General features: G+C 44.8%; 1 protein-coding gene across 15 annotated transcripts in view; it reads right to left on the bottom strand.

The window, feature by feature from the left end:
* Window positions 1-15,512, bottom strand: part of LOC138808571 (poly(rC)-binding protein 3) — a 164,356-nt gene extending 148,844 nt beyond the window's left edge. For 10 of the 15 annotated variants that reach the window (XM_069994835.1, XM_069994842.1, XM_069994840.1 and 7 more), the window contains exon 1: window positions 3,396-3,471. The gene's annotated coding sequence lies outside the window, so the exon portion shown is untranslated. Of the gene's footprint in view, window positions 1-3,388; window positions 3,545-15,389 lie in introns of those variants that run through there. The other 5 variants (XM_069994836.1, XM_069994838.1, XM_069994846.1 and 2 more) reach the window with 3 other exon arrangements.
* Between the last annotated feature and the right edge of the window lie 1,783 nt (window positions 15,513-17,295).

Here is a 17,295-nt window from a genome sequence, read left to right as displayed (position 1 = left end):
GCCTGTAATATTTGTAGAAAATGTTCATCTAGCTTTTTTACCTTTTATTTTCTTATTTTTATTTTTAGTTGGTTGCAGGGCTTGAACTCAGGGCCTAGGCACTGTCCCTGAGCCTCTCTGTGCTCAAGGCTAGCACTGTACCACTTGAGCCACAGCACCACTTCTGGCTTTTTTGAGTAGTTTATTGGAGGTAAGAGTCTCACAGGGACTTTTCTATCAAGGCTAGCTTTGAACTGCAAACCTCAGATCTCAACCTCCTGAGTAAATAGGATTACAGGCATTAGCCACTGACACCCAGTTGTTTTTTACCTTTTAATGTTTGAGATTCAAATAAATGTGTCTCTAAAAATCAAATTATCTGTAATTTTAGATAATTTGTATTCCTTTATACTTAGAAAATTTTTCCTGAAACTCAAAGATGAGACTGTCAAATAAGTCTTTCCTAGTGATGAAAATACATATTCCTTACCTTGAAAATATGAGAGATATATTCATTGAGGATCAGCAGTGATCCCAGAATCAGAGACAGACACTGGAAGGCTTTGGTGATACTTCCTGAGACTGTTAAAATACACATGCATATGCACATCATGCACAAGTACACACATGTGCAGTGCATACATGAGAATGCACACATGCACACATAAGTAAACCTACATCTTATGTTGTAGTGTCTGTTTTTACATGGACAGTAACTGATTTACTAAATCTATTATTGGGCATTTGGGCTGCTTCCAACTGTTCTTTTTTTAAAAAAAAAAATGCTGTAATGAGTATCTACTGTACATAAATTTGGTGCTTATTGGATAATCATCTGGAGACAAATTCATAAAAGTGAGATGTCCCAGCATTTTTGGAGCTTCTCACATGTATGAATGAAGAGCCCTTCAGAAGTCTGTTTCCTTACAGCCACCCTCTGAGATGACACAGGAATTCTCACTTTCAGGCTCTGGGATTCCTGGCCAAAACTCCATGTTACAAACTCTCTGAACTACATGCCAATGCCAATGGTCAATGAGCAATGCTTCCTTCACCCATCCCGCTGGCATGAATGATGAATGCTCCTGCTGTGAAATGCCCGCTCAGTACCTGACTGAGGAATGACGGGTGAAGTCAAGGCCCATGAGGAGTACAGAAGGAAAAGGTCATGATTTAGCCCAAGATTTCTGTAAATTCTGGTGTTCTCATACTGAAATAAATTTTAAATGAACCTAATAATGACAAAATTAAATTAGGGCAGGAGATGGAAATTACTGTGCACTCAGCACCATACAGGTTTGTCTTCATTTGTCTCACCGTCTCCACAGATACTCACCAAGGACAGATATTTCTCTTGAGCCAAGAGATCAGACTCTGATTACTCTCCACACAGGGGAAGAGGATTTAACTCTATGGAGGTAGTCCTTAACTGCTCAAGGCAGCACCCCCAGGGATCTTGGGCAAAGTTGTGAGGAAGGTACAGCCATCTTGTCACTCAAAAGAATAAGGATCTAGTTCAAGTCTAAACAGAAGGAGTCAGGCTGAACTCAAAACCCAAATCATCTCAGATTGTGCATCCAGTGGCCCATCTCACCAACCAGCTGGCTCAACTTGTACAGTCTGCTCTCCCTGGTCTGAGGTGCAAATGGAGGTTATCTACAAACCAAAGGTCAAAGACATACTGGCTGCACACAGCTGAAGAGCCTCCTAGGAAAGTCACAAAAGTGATGGGGAACTAAAACTATGGTGCTGATGTCTTAAAAGAGTTAAATGAAGGAGGGTGCCAGCTGCTCCCACCTGTAATCCTAGCTACTCAAAAGGCTGAGATCTGACTACAGAAGTTCAAAGCCTACCCCACCAGGAAAGTCCATGAGACTTTTGCCTCCAATTAAACACCAAGATGCTGGAAATGAAGCTGTGGCTTAAGTGGCAGGGTGTCAGCCTTAAGTCCAATGCTCATGGACACTGCCCAGGCCCAGAGTTCCCCCAGACTGCCATTTAAAAAAAAAAAAACCCTAAATGCAGTCATATATTTTGTGATCTCTAGATCTGCCTGCTTTTACATCTAATGTAATAATTTACATTGTTGTTTTTTTTTAAGATTAGTATATAACGTATATCCAAAATAAAATACAACTAGCAGTGAATATTCTTCTGGCATAAAAAGTATTGTGGGAAGAACAAAGAATGAACAAACGCACAATGGTATTCACTAGAAACTATGCTGAAAATGAACTATGAAACTTGTAGGTGGGGACAGGAAGGAAAAACTGGGAGAGAACCAGGGAAGGGGTGACATTGTGCAAAAAGAAATGTGCTCATTACCTGAGTTATGTAACCATAACCCCTCTGTATATCACCTTTACAATAACAATAAAAATATGTTTTAAGTATTGTAGGCATTAAAGACCTCTGCCCTTCTCTTACCACATGTTTTTATCTTTTGAAGTACTGAAGACTGAACTCGGGCCTGAACTCGGGCCCTCGAGCATTCTAGGCAAACGCTCGCCTCTTGACCCCTCAGTTGTTTTGCTTTTAGTTTGATAGTGTTCTCAAGCTGGCTTTGCCCAGGCTGCCCTTGAATGTCAGTGTTCCTACCTCTCTTCCTATTATAGGCATGTGCCGCTACGGATGGTCTTGATATCAGTATGAAGGGGTCATCACTTAGCTGTTACATGGTGCCACTTTGTCTTACCAACTTTTGAACTTGGAAGAGGATAACTCTGTCTTAAAAATCTAGAGATCTTTAGATTTGGACTCATGACTCAGGAACCACCCTGAGAATGTTTGTTTGTATTTTCCACTACCAGTGTACAGCTTGCCAGTCCTCTAGCAATGGGCCTGCTGACCTCCATCCACCTCCACTGCAAACATCCAGGAGCTATCACCTGCAGGCTTTCACTCCTCTCCACACCCTCAGTCACACACCAGGGCCAACCTTACTCAGGGCAAAAGTGTGCCAACACTCAGCTGGACACAGCTGGAACACTTCAGGAACACCTCTGGTTCCCTGGTCAGCCTTGCTGTCTCTAACACAGGATGGTCTTCCTTCTCTTGTCAATCACTCATTCAGAAGCTGGGCTCCAGATCCAATAGTGGCTCTGACACCACTTTGCTCTCTGCACTAGTGTCACATGTTTTAATTTCTCAGCATTCTAGAATGTTCTGGCATCAGTACCATAGCCCTGCACTAAAATGGCTAGCTACTCTTAACACAACTTATGTCCCTGTGATATATAGATGTGTTAAATTTAATAAGATATTCTGTAGCAGTCACATTCTGTTTTTGAAAACTTTTAAGTAGAAAACACAAGTAGCTGACAACACTGGGAATGGCAGAGTGCTGGCAGCGGACAGCTCTTCCCACCATCAAAATTAACAAATATATTAATTCAGTGGAAATAATCACGAGTTACCGGAATGCAGGGGTCACTGGACTCGGGAAGAGCAGTGTTTGGTGGCGTTCTGACTCACCCCAGCCCCATCCGCTTCCTGTACGCCTCAGGAGCAGGAATCAGCCGCCAGCTGCAGGAGCACAGAGCTGGGTCCTCCACAGCGAAAACACCTGCACTTGAAAAAGAAGAAGGATCTCAGCTGAGCCAATGAAGCTTCTACCTCCAGAACTAGAAAATCAAGAGAAAACTAAACCCAAAACAAGCAGAAGGAACAAAATCGCCAACATACAGCAAAAATAAATGGGAGAACAGAAAACCAAGTCCAAAAGTTGGACTCGCTGACAACCTTTCCCTAAACTATCAAAAAAAGAATACTCAGTGTTAGAATAATTTGTAAGAGAATATTATTACCAAAATTACAGACATAGAAAAGGACTATACAGAAACATAACAATTTTATATCAGCAAATTAGATAAACTAGAAAAAATGAACAAATTCTCATAAACATGAATAGTGTATAGAAAATGACTCAAGGAAAAAAAATAGAAAAATCTCATTTAACCAAAAATAAGAGATCGAGTTCATAACCAAAACAATTTCCAGCAAAGCACCTATGGCTCATGCCTGTAATCCTAACTACTCAGGAAAATGAGATCTAAAATTCCTGGTTCAAAGCTAACCCATGCAGGAAAGTCTTTGAAACTCTTATCTCCCATTAACCACTAGAAAACTGGAAGTGGAATTTGGCTTAAAACACAAAGTTGGTTGAACATTCAAAAAAAAATATCTATCAGTGTGCTGGACATGCCTTATGGAAAAATATCTATCAGTGCACTGGAGACGCCTTACGGGAAAGTATCTATTAGTGCACTGGACATGCCTTACAGGCTTCCGAGTGTTTAGTCCTAGCACTTGAGGGGCAAAGGCAAGAGGGTACTTGGCAAGGACAACTTGTCTGATAACTAAGGACTTGGGGATATAACTCAGAGGTAGAGCATTTTGCTATCAAGGTCAAGGTCCTGGGTTCAATCCCTACCATCCCCCCCAAAAAGTCAATGCAATATATCCTATTCATAGAAGACATACTTTTTTTTCCTCCATTTTGCAAATTTCCATTCTGAACCTTACTTTTTACTGCTTCCTATAGTTTCTTTTTTTTGGTGGGGGGGTCCGGTCATGGGGCCTGAACTCCGGGCCTGGGTGCTGTCCCTCAGCTCTTCAGCTCAAGGCTAGCACTCTACCACCTGAGCCACAGTGCCACTTCTGGCTTTTTTCTTTTTGCTTATGTGGTGCTGAGGAATCGAACCCAGGGCCTCATGCATGCAAGGCAAGCACTCTACCACTGAGCCATCTTCCCAGCCCCCCTATAGTTTCTTGACTTGGAAACATATGATTGATTTACAGCCTTTATTTTTTCTCAAATTCATAACTCTAAGGATATAAATTTCCCTCCAAGTAGTGCATATTCCGCAAGTCATTTATATCATTAAGAGTTGTCAACTATAGATATTTCTATTGTGACTTCAGCTTTAATTTTCATGATTTTTAGTGTTTTTCCCTCCTAAGTGCTGGGACTACAGGTGTACAACAATACACTAGGCTTATTGATTTCTGAGTTAATTACTTTGAATAGAAAACATGGTCTGAAAAAAATTGAGACTTACTTTACACAAGGAGAGTTTCAGAAAATGTTTCACATGTTTCAAGAGAATATATATGGCTGCATTTTTTTAATGACCAAGAGACAGAGCTTGAATATGTATCACTAAAATCTTACTGTTACTTATGTGTGTAAATGTGTTCTATCAACTACTAAAAAAGGCAGATTAAGATAGCTCACATTAAAAATTAGCTCATATGATTATTGATTTATCAATTTCTCCTTGAAAGTCAGCCAATTTTACTCTATAATCTAAAGTATATACGTAGGCATACATATATACTTTATAGTCTAAAGTATATATTTTTTCTGCATAGTCTGTTTAGTTTTTAGACAATAATGAGCCAACTAACAAGGCTTTCCATCAAAGATCAACAATATATTACAACAGTGATTCCATTAGATTATAATGGATCTAAGTAAGGAACAGAGACTTGCACATAGAGTCCCATCTACTTGGGAGACTGAGGAAAGAGGATTACTTGAGTGTAGGAGTTCTGGGAAACATAGTAGGACTACCTTAAAAAAAAAAAAAACAGATTACAATTGAGCTAAAAGTTCGTAAGTTGGCAGCCATTATCCCCTAGCACAAGGCTGTAGGTGTGTGAGTATATGTGTGTTAGGTGTGTTATGTCCTAGCACAAGGCTGTGGGCGTGTGAGTATATGTGTGCTATGTCTTAGCACAAGGCCATGGCCATGTGAGTATATGTGTGTTATGTGTGCTATGTCCTAGCACAAGGCCATGGGTATGAGTATATGGGTGTTATGTGTGTTGTGTCCTAGCACAAGGCTGTGGGCATGTGAGTATATGTGTGTTATGTCCTAGCACAAGGCCTTGGGTGTGTGAGTATATGTGTGTTATGTCCTAGCACAAGGCAATGGATGTGTGAGTATATGTGTGTTATGTCCTAGCACAAGGCCTTGGGTGTGTGAGTATATGTGTGTTATGTCCTAGCACAAGGCCTTGGGTGTGTGAGTATATGTGTGTTATGTCCTAGCACAAGGCCGTGGGTGTGTGAGTATATGTGTGTTATGTCCTAGCACAAGGCCTTGGGTGTGTGAGTATATGTGTGTTATGTCCTAGCACAAGGCCTTGGGTGTGTGAGTATATGTGTGTTATGTCCTAGCACAAGGCCGTGGGTGTGTGAGTAGATGTGTGTTTGGTGCTGTGTAACAAACCCACTGCTTACCAGTCATACAAGAAAAGCCACATACACTAGCATAAAGTGCAGAGTTCTTCATAATGACAACAAAGGACTATATCATCCGTTCCTATAGTCATTACCCTGTACTTTTTATGATTTAGACTGCCTTTTTTCTACTTGGAGAATGAAGTGCACTGTAAAGCAGTCCTGGCAGGCACATGTATGAAGGCCTTCCCCTGGGGAGGGAGACAACTCCACAGGTGTTACTGGCCCTGAGGGCAAGATGGTAGCGACATGAGTAACTGTGACCTGTAGGCACCCTGTAGGCCCCGGCTAATGAAATGGTTATGTCTTTGTTTTTAGCAAAAGTTTTTTGTGTTTTGTTTTGTTTTTTTAAACTAAGAACAGGGAAAACCCCAAGAGGATAAGAGAAATAGAGGCACCATCAAGAGCAACTCAAGAAGCAAAGGCAGTGCACTGCAATCATGTATGAACACCAAAATACTACAGGAGCACCAAGAACAAGGACTAGCAGGACTGCCATCATCCTGTCCCCCAGCCTAAGACGAAGAAGGAGCACAACCGGCTCTGTGTGTGTCCATCTCACCCGCTGCTGTCTAGGAATCAGGCCCCTCGGAAAGCTGACAGGGGAGAAAATACAGTTGGCTCTTCTTCAAGGAAGGTCTTGAAGTAGCTGGTGCTGCAGAGAAGACCAAGATTCCCCCCAAGATAGGAATCTGCCTGTGACCAAGGGCAGCCCAAGTAGCGATAACTGCCAGAGCCCCCGGGTGCGTCTCCTCACTGTATTCCCCCCCACACACACACACCCGCACCATGGAGGTAAGGCCAAATCTAGAGGGCCGCATGCAATGAAGGAACAGAGGACTACACAGAAGAGTCCCGCCTGGCATGTGCTCCCAGCTCCCGTCACACAGGCTGGTCCTCCTGACAGGCAGCAGACCTGGACATCACCGAGTGAGCAGAGTGAGGGCTTTTACACAGAGCTCACACCAGCTGAGGAGAGAGGGAATCAGTTAGGAATAACCTTGGCTCAAGGTAAAGGAGAGATTTGCTCTGCCTTCCCAAGGTTTTATCGGTTAAAAGATATGGCTTCCATCAGGTAAAGCAGAACGCCACATGGATTCCAAGAAGACATTGGCATGGGCCACAGGTACTGTACTAGGAATGCAGCCTGACAAGAGAAAAACAGGAGCAAGGTCATAGGCACAGCTCCACATGGCTGGAGCACACACCAAACCACAGGGAGAAGTGGTCACGGCCTTGTGCGAGGACATAACACATACATACTCACACACCCACGGCCTTGTGCGAGGACATAACACACATATACTCACACACCCACAGCCTTGTGCTAGGACATAACTCCAGAGACCTGGAAGGTGAGATCTCAGATCTGGTCTCGACTGAGTTTATCTCCAAAAGACCAAAGTAAGCCAAGGACATCCTCTTAGCAATGATCAAATGCTGAAATCTAGAACTAGACTACTACTGGAAGTAATTTCTTAAAGTCCAGATGATACATCTATTCCAAAATTCCCATGTGGCTGCCGAAGGTAATGACCTGTGTAGTTCACTGTGAGGGTAGAAATAGCTTGCTATAAATTATGCAAAAGAAACCACCTCAGTAGAAATACATAATCATAAGAATGTAGGGGCTGGGAAGGTGGCTCAGTGGTGGAGTGCTTGCCTTACATGCATGAGGCCCTGGGTTCGATTCCTCAGCACCACATAAGCAGAAAAAGCCAGAAGTGGTGCTATGGCTCAAGTGGTAGAGTGCTAGCCTTCAGCTGAAGAGCTGAGGGACAGCGCCCAGGCCCAGAGTTCAGGCCCCACGACCGACCAAAAAAAAAAAAAGAATTCAGACTTCAAAAATGGTGCAAACTAATAAGCTGCTAACCACAACCCAATGTTTACACTGTCAGTGGGAGATTGAGAGAAAGTCATATAGGGAAGAAAAGGTCTAAGAGAGTCCATTTTTAAAACTGGTTCAGCAGCTAAAAACACCAGCTAGGATTACAGGCTGAAGCCAAGCCAGTAATCCTAGCTTTTCAGGAGGCTGAGAGCTGAGGATCAAGATTTGAAGCCAACACAAGAAAGAAAGTCCTTACTCCTATCTCTATTTAACCACCAAAAAGCTGGAAATGGAGGTGTGGCTCAATTAGTTAAGTGCCTATCTTGAATGATGAAGCTAAGACATAAAAGGCAGTGCTCAGGCCCTAAATTCATGCCAAGTACCAGCACACATGTGCACGCACATGCACACACACATGTGCACAGAACCAAGCAAAGTCAGGGAGGTGCACATTAATAAAGAGATAAAGAGATACTACAGCATACGTAATAGAACTGTTAAAATGCAAAGACCTGAAAATATTTATGCTGTCAAGGATGTAGGGCAAGATGCAAAATGTTGGAGCATTGGAAGGTGCTAGATAGCCCCCCATAAACTAAACATGCTACCATCACAGACCCCAATCTATCCAAAGAAGTTGAAAACACATCCACAGACCTACACGTAAATGTTTACAGCAGCTTTATTTAGACTGTCAAAAGTTGGAAGCAACCAAGACATCCTTCAAAAGGTAAATGGGTAAGCAAACTGGCATATTCATAAGATTAAATATTATATAGCAACAAAAATAAATGAGTTGTCAAGCTATGAAGACACATATGAATCACAAATGCATATCACTAAGTCAAACCCAGTCTGAAAAAGCTACATATGGTTCCAGCTACTCAACATTCTTGAAAAGACAGAACAACAGCATTAGCAAACAGATGACTGTTCATCAGGAACTCAGCAAGTGTGGAAGAGGTGACTCAGAGAGGACCACTCTGACACTGTAATGGTAACTATAAGACATGAAGCAAAAAGTACAGAATTTTATGTCACAAAATTATATAAAATCTTAGCTATACATCTGTATGTTCACACATTCACACACTCACAGCTAAGAGGTTGAGAGGATGTGGAAATGTCACAACACAATCTATATGCACTAAGAGTACATGAAATAGCTCACTGAAGGGGTAGAAGATAGGGTGGTACAACCACCTGCAAGCACGGCACTCTGGCTGGACAAGCTGTCTACCAGGACATATCAATTAACAACTGAGACAGTGCTGTGCATGCCCACTGGAACTGAGCGTTTAAGGATGGTGGGTAGTGTTACCACCATGCAGGTGGGTAAATTGTTGAATTCAAAGATTACACATAACAAGGAAAGGTAGCCACAATGACCCAGGTAGCCACTAAAAATGTCAGTATAAACTAAGGCTTAGCTTACTGTAGACACAGAAGGTCAAAAAAAATTATATGTATGCACAGGTTAGTATATCCATACACTTCCTTTGCTCTGTTAGCTAAGAGGACCCAAAGGAACAAGACCCCAGCAGCAAGAAGTATGCTCAGCACCCAGATATTGGTTTCTTAACAGACAATATATTTGCTGACGAGAAAGAAATCAGGGTTCCTTAGAGACATGACTAGGTCCTCAGACAGGCAGGAAATGCAGTGAGCCTAGAGTACTGGGTAGTGCTCCATGAAAAGAAAGGAAAAACGCTTCTTGAAAACACACACACGCACATGTGCACACACACACACAATGATGGAGGTATGTCAAAGGGACACAAGAGCCAACTAAAAGAGCTCCCCAGGCCAAAAATAGAGTAATCTGAACAACAATGACAATAATAAGTATCATAATACAGAACTGTTAACCAAAGTATAAATCCGCTACCTAGGAGTCCATAGGAGTAGATAAATAAATGGTAGAGAAAGACAAACCTCCAAAACGAATTCCAAGGTATTTCAGAGACCCGCTCTCCTCCATGAGTAAGCACAGCTCTCTGCTCTTTCAGTATGTCCTTGGAAAGAGAGTCACCAGGCCGTGGGAATGGTGGGAGACGCCCCTCCTCCCACAGTCCTGGTCCGCATCCCAGCGCTCAGCCAGGCTGCGTGCTTCCTGCACATGAAATGAAGAGGAAGACTCCTCTCCGTGGTCTTCCTCCCAAACACCATAAACCCAGTCCAGCACAAGGACTCACCAGACCCCAGCAGTTCCCACCGAAGGGGCAGTCTGCAACATACCTAGCCAGTCCTCCTCAAAACTGTCAAGGTCATCAAAAACAAGACAGGTGGGAAACACTGTCACAGCCAAGAAGAGCTTGTGTCAATGACTTTATCCTGGTCTCCTGCGGAGGCTGTGGAATAGAAAAGGGTGGCAGGAGCAAACAGGAAATCCAAAGCCCAGACTTCCACTAGTAACCGTGTCTCAGTATTGGCCATGAACCAGGACAAAGGCATCTCACTAACTTCATAACAGTTCTGTAAACCTAAAACTGTCCTAAAAAAAAAAACAGCATTAAAGAAAAGAAAAATACTTAGATCATCATTACTCTATTCCTGGTGAAAACAGAAACTTTCTCATGGTACTGTCAAATTCAGGAAAAAAAATGTCACCGACACTGGGGTAAAGGCATATTTAGAATAATCTGGATGGTCCAGGTTGGCAGGAAATAAATTATATTGTGTCATTTGAGGCACCAAGTTGTATTTAAGACTTTGTTATCTCTTGATACAAGAATAGAATGGGCTTGTTCATTAAAGAAGCACAACAAAAGTGTCAACTTTCTCAACTAGAACACTGAATATTCTAGAAGGAAGTCTATCCATTCTGAACACCAGAAACCCCTTCCACACTCGTGGCTCGTGGCCTACGGGCAGACCCTCCTGTCAGCACGGAAGCCTCACATACACTCTGCTCCTCACACCGGCTCAGCAGGATGGGGACACTGCAGCTTCCCCTGCACAGGCTAGGAAACACCCAGAAAGGCAACACGGCCTGCCCAAACACTCCAACAGCTAGCACGCAGGGAAGTTCACCTTCCCAGCTCCTCTCTGGATCCCTCTGCCCACCCACGTGTGGCCAAGGATATGTGCGCAGGGCAGCCGGATGGCCCATCCAGCCCCGTGCAGAGCAGAGCACAGAGCTGTCTGACAATGACCATTTCTGTGACCAGTGCAAAGGCTCTGGTAGGGAACAAAGGGAGACTGGGAGGTATCTGAGTCTGGGCCCTGAATCAGAGCCAGGGCCTAAAAGCCTCCTGGAGGCTCATGAGTCATGTCATCAATATGCATTAGTATTGGACAGCACTTCCCTGAAGTGTTCCTCAGACTCTGCCAGATTAACCCTTCTTTATCAAACTCTCCCCTGCATGCTAAAGCTGAGGATTTTCTTATCCTATTTAACTGAGACGCTGACTTAGGTTTAATGTAGAGAGCTTTATTTTACAAGTAAGCCTTTCACTTTATTTCCTAAACAAATTGTCAGCTTCCAAAAATCCTTTGATGCTCAAACCTCAGGCAGCAAAAGCAGTGGTGGTATCCCCTGGTTTTGGACCAGCACAGGATCCGAGTTTGTCCCAGGAGTTTCACAAGTCATCTATCTGATCTGCTGCAGACTCCCTCTGCTGCCCCTTCCAGCAGGGCTCATCCCATCAGGTGACCCGACTCTGGGATGTCTTCCGAGCAGCCAGGGTACCATCTGTGCTCTTGGTAAGGTGACCTGCTGCAATACACATACACACACACACACACACACACAAAGTATGCTCCTTTCCCACAGGACAAGCCTGAATGGAGGGCAAGCTATGGAGAGCCTCTCTGAGTGGGAATCTACTGCTTCATTCACTGCTGAAGAGGATGAGGGTTTTGCCACAGAAGAGTCTGGGATGAAATCTGATACAAGTGAGCATTTCAGCCATTCTAAACCTCACTGTTCATCTGACCTGTGGGGACCAGATGCTCAGGGCTGCAGGAGCAGGATGACACAAGGTCTCACCCTGGGCCTAGCAGATAGCTCCACACACAACACTTCTGCACATGCCAGTGACAGCCATACCTTCTCCACTCCCGAGAGCCTGGCAACGGGCAGGAGCTATGTAAGGGAGCACTAGCTCTAGGACGTTCTCCATTTGGATGTGTGTTCCTAACAACACAGCCTGTTCTTGGCGGTCACCGAGTCAATCTACTCACACCTCTCCACGTGTGGGGAGGGGTGGTGTCCTCTGGGTGGACAGAGGAGCTTGCTCAAAGTACAGCCTCCAACCCCGCACACATACTGGGTTGGGATCTGCATCTAAAACCAGGTTATCTGTGGAGTAGACGTAAAACTCAGACCTAGACTGTTGATAGCAAAAATGCATTCAGTTACAAGGGTTCTATCCAGAAGGATCTCAGGCAGGGTGTTTGATCCTTCCATGCATGCATTACCATAGAACATACACACTCTGCGGTGTGGACGGTGACTAGAGATGGGCTTTGGGCCCCGGCACAAGAGCTATAGAGAATGGTCAAAGATCTGCAGATCTGCCACCGCCTCACGGCTACAAGACTTCCTATGCTCTCTTACCAGCCTCTCTCTAGACAGGTCCTTGAACTGATGAAAGCTGCAGAGGTCAATACTGACTTGGTTGTGATAAGCAATCAGCAGGGATGCGCATCCTTCTGGAACCACCGCACATCAAGCTGAAGGAAAGAACAGGGATTCCCGGGGAAAGCGACACCTTTCCTCACAGAGGAGGAAGTGAAGCTGAGCTTCCAGAGGACTCCTCATACCACTCAGAGTGTGTGTGCTCACTAGACCAGCACTCCCTGATTAAACAAAACCCCCCTCACTCCACAGCATTTATAGGATGGTGATATGAAAGGGAAGAAAGGAGGAAGAGGAGGGGAGGGGAAGGGGAGTTTCATTAAAGAGGGGAAAGAAAGGGATCCGGAAGAAGAGGGAGGTATGCAGAGTGGCTGGGAGAGGAAAGCCTGCATCTGCAGCAGCGTGAACACATTAGAGACCACCACAGACCAGCCCACTGTGCACTCGGGCAAGGAGACAGTGGCAACAAGACACTGCAGTCCCAACCAGGAGCGATCTCCCTGACATACTGGAACTATCCAACAGAGATTCTGCCTGTGCAGGTCAGGGACCATGGACAGAAGCCCCCAGGTAGCTCTCCTATGCAGCCCAGATAAGAAGTCTTGTTTCAATGGTGATCTGGTGATTTTGAGGCAAGAAAGAGGGGGTTCTAAGCCCAACATTATGTTAGCAACTTGAGGCCTGAATACTGGGCGGAATGCTTTCTGAAACTGAATTTCACAATGGGGTCAATGCATGTGCACCAGAGGGACCCATCCCATTGTGCGCACACTCTGTTCTCACCTCCAGGAGGACTGGTAAGTGAACACTAAGGCAAGGTCAGCATTTTAGTTCTGCCTCCTGGGCTTAAGACAGGGGTCAGTAAAACATGACTCACAGACCTGTGAGTGCAACTTATAAATATTTTACATGGAGGAAAGCCAGGTGCCAGTGGCTCACACCTGTAATCCTAGCTATTCAGGAGGTTGAGATCTGAGGATCGGGGTTCAAAGCCAGCACAGGCAAAAAAGTCTCTGAAAGACTCCAGTTAACCAGAAGTGGAGCTGTGGCTCAACGTGGTAGAGCGCTAACTTTGAGCAGAAGAGCTCTGGGACAGCACCCAGGCTGAGTCCAAGCCCCACAATCAAGCAAAAAAAAAAAAAAAAAAGAGGATAAAAAAAAAAGAACGTAAAACCACAAGTGAAACATACAAAAACCACTTCAGAGCCCTGGCTCCCGGCAGCCACAGGGCCCTGAGGCCCCCAGCAGTGGTCCACCCTAGTGAGCACTCTTCCTGCTAACTCACAGACAAAAGACGCCGAACATGTTTGAAAAGGTGAAGCCAGGTAAACACAAGCTCTTCATCCTAAGAACCAAAACATCCGCCGGTAACTGCTCAGTCCCTAAGGAAAACTAGAAGCACTTACTTGCATGTGCACAGAGAACGGCCAGACAAGTGAAGCTCAGGAAACAGCAGTCTTTCTGAGGCCTCTCAGCTGGTCAGGCCCTTCCTTGGTGCTCACTTACCTACTGCACCCTAGTGGTCAGTCTGAGTCCTGAAACAATTCTTCACGAAGGCCCCTACTCAGGAAGAAGGAGCCCTTAGCCAAAGTGTTCCCAGAATAGGCTCCAGGATGGCATCCCATGTTCACGGCATGCATGGGAAATACTCCTAGGAAGGAGTCATACTGTGAGGAAGCAGCCCAGGACCTGTGGCCATGCCATACCCATGCTGAGCCCCGCACACTGCTGTGTGCTCACAGAAGGACCTTGCTGCTGTGCCAGTTAGTCACTTCAAACCAGAAAGAGAGGCATCCTCCCCAAGACAGCTCAGTGGAGGTTAACTAGAGACCAGGCTCCAGAAACTAGAGGAGAGCGGATTATCTTCAAAATCAATTGTCATCATGTATTCAGCAGACAGTGGCGCTCTGTGCCATATCCCTGCACTGTATCACATCACTCTGTAGGTCATTTGCCTCACAAAATTGATTTAGGAGAGATTATTCAATTCCACTTTACATTTCATGTTTTGGAACTCTGCCAGCAGCAACGGTGGCCGTCCCTGAGGTCAGGAAGCCATGGACAAGGCGCTCTCCTGCTGTTGCAAATGGAGCTCCATGTTCCCTTTATGAATTTCCTGTCAATCTTCAAATTACTTCAGATACGACTGCCCTTCACTTACACAGTGGTTCTTTCACGTTTCCAAGTCTGCCTGCTTCCCATATCCTGTTACCTCCCTGAAGCACACAGCACTCCCTCGGGGCCCCTCATGGCACTGGCCACAACAGACAGGGACGGGTGGGAGGGCCTCTCCACCCATGGTAAACATAAGCCAGTATGTCTCGCCCTTTCTAAATTTCTCCTTGGTCCCACTTTTCCATGAACTCCGTCTGTCTCTTTACTCTTTTCTGCAGCAACAATGAACTGTTCAACTTTTGGGGCTGACATTCTTTGTTCCAGTCAGGATCTGCTCCCTGTGAATCATATGTGTCCTTCACCTAGCCACTCCCAATTCCACACCCCCCCCCGCCCCAGGCTTCAGTGTCCCTTAAAGCCACCTCTAGTGTCTAGCACACCGTCACTACTACCCACTCGGCTACACGCAGTGCCCTGACTTCTCCAGCTTGATGGCTACACACAGTCTCTCCTGTTGGAAGCTTCCTCAGTCTCCCTCCAGGGTCTTCATTTGTGGATCTCCACACATTCATCAAAATGTAAATCAGTCTCAAATCTCCACCTCATATCCTCGCCCTCTCTCCCACCCCCCAACTCACATGAAGCAGTCATTCGTATTTCCAAAGCGAGGTTCCCCACAGCAACCTTGGGGCTGTGGACTTTGGCCCTAGGCCCCCTTGCTTATGAGAGCAGTGAGGCTGCCTTTCCCGGCCATCAGCCCCAAAGCCACTCTATTCACCGGCAGGCCTTGTAAGCTCTGCCTCAAACCACACCCTGACCCAACCCCCCACCTCTCCCGTGGCTGCCAGGAAGAAGCGCACCACCTTCTCCGGGTTCACGGAAGGCCATAAAGAAGGCTCCTTCCTCTGCCCCATCCACTGGAACACTGGCTGACTCCTCTACACATTCGTGACTTTGGGTAGGAAGGATACATGGAGCACCTTGGAAAGAGCGGTGTCCTGTGATTTTCATTTTGTAATTAAATGTTTTGATTTTATGGTACCTGTAGATTCACAGGTAGCTGTAGAAATAGCACAGATACTCCAAATACCCTTCACAAATACCCCTCAATGTGACACCTTGCAAAATTATCATGCAGTATCACAGCCAAAATATTAACACTGGCACACCTAAAACAGGTAACATTCCCACCACCAGGATTCCTTGTGTTTCTCTTTATATTCATAATCACATCTTTCCCAACTCCATTCCATAACACCCAGCAGTCTCTAATCTAGCCTCCCTGTCTATAATTTCCTGTTCCCACAATGTTGTCAACATCGGATTGCACAATATGTAACCTCTGGACTTAAGTATGTTCACTCAGCTTAGTTCTATGAGTAAGCCTAAAGTGCTCTGTTTTAATTTCACTCTTTTTCTGTGCTGGATTTACTTCATGTCATGAATATACTACAGTCTTCTTTACCTTGAAGAACATCATCCGGGTGTGTTCCATTTCTGGTCATTCCAATGAATCCACTGTAAACTTTATGAATAGATTTCATCTGAACACAGTTTTTGCTTCTCTGGAATAAATGCCTAGGAGTTTAGATACTGAGTTGTGTGGTCATTGCTAGTTTCATAAGCACCTGTCAACCTAATGTCCAGAGAGGCTGTACTATATTATATAATCATGCAGAGGAAAGAATAGATGAAATGAAAAAACAATAAAAATGATCTAGTCTAAGCAACAGGCTGAAAACAAATGAGCAATGGCTAGGAACTCTGCAGGCTTTGGGGAAAAGGGCATTAAGAATCATATCACAATTCCAGAGAAAGAGGGAAAATAGGGAGGGGTTGAAAAAGTACTAGAAGGCTTTACAGATAAATTTCTGTGTTGTTTGTATGAATTAAAAATTATTATTTAGCTGGGCACTGATGGCTCACACTTGTAATCCTAGCTACTCAGGGGGCTGAGATCTGAGGATCATACTTAGAAGCCAGCCTGGGCAAAAAGTCCATGAAACTCTCATCTCCAATAAATCACCAGAAAGCCAGAGGTAGTGCTATGGCTCAACATGGTAGAGTGCTAGCCTTGAGAAAAAAAAAAAAAAAACAGGGGCAATACCCAGGCCCTATGTTCAAGCCCCACAACCATACACATACACCAAAATATTATCTAGAAGTTTTCTTTTTGTTTTTTGTTTTTTTTTTTTTGGTCCAGTCGTGGGGCTGAACTCTGGGCCTGGGCGCTGTCCCTCAGCTCTTCAGCTCAAGGCTAGCGCTCTACCACTTGAGCCACAGCGCCACTTCCAACTTTTTTCTTTTTGCTTATGTGGTGCTAAGGAATCGAACCCAGGGCCTCAGGCATGCAAGGCAAATGCTCTACCACTGAGCCATCTTCCCAGCCCATACCTAGAAGTTTTCTGTCCTATTGGGCTAAACTTTTTCCTGGTCTCCTACATAAAGAGCATGCTTTGTGGGGATTTTTTTTTCCTGCATCCATTGATATATGAGTTGCCAGTTTCTCATGGCCAAGCCTGAGATACATAAGGGGAGAAAAAT

This window comes from Dipodomys merriami, unplaced genomic scaffold, assembly GCF_024711535.1.
Source record: "Dipodomys merriami isolate MVZ:Mamm:240054 unplaced genomic scaffold, mDipMer1.0.p SCAF_456, whole genome shotgun sequence".
Taxonomy (NCBI): domain Eukaryota; kingdom Metazoa; phylum Chordata; class Mammalia; order Rodentia; family Heteromyidae; genus Dipodomys; species Dipodomys merriami.
The sequence above is the reverse complement of the archived record's forward strand: the minus strand, read 5'-3'. Positions and strand labels throughout refer to the sequence as shown.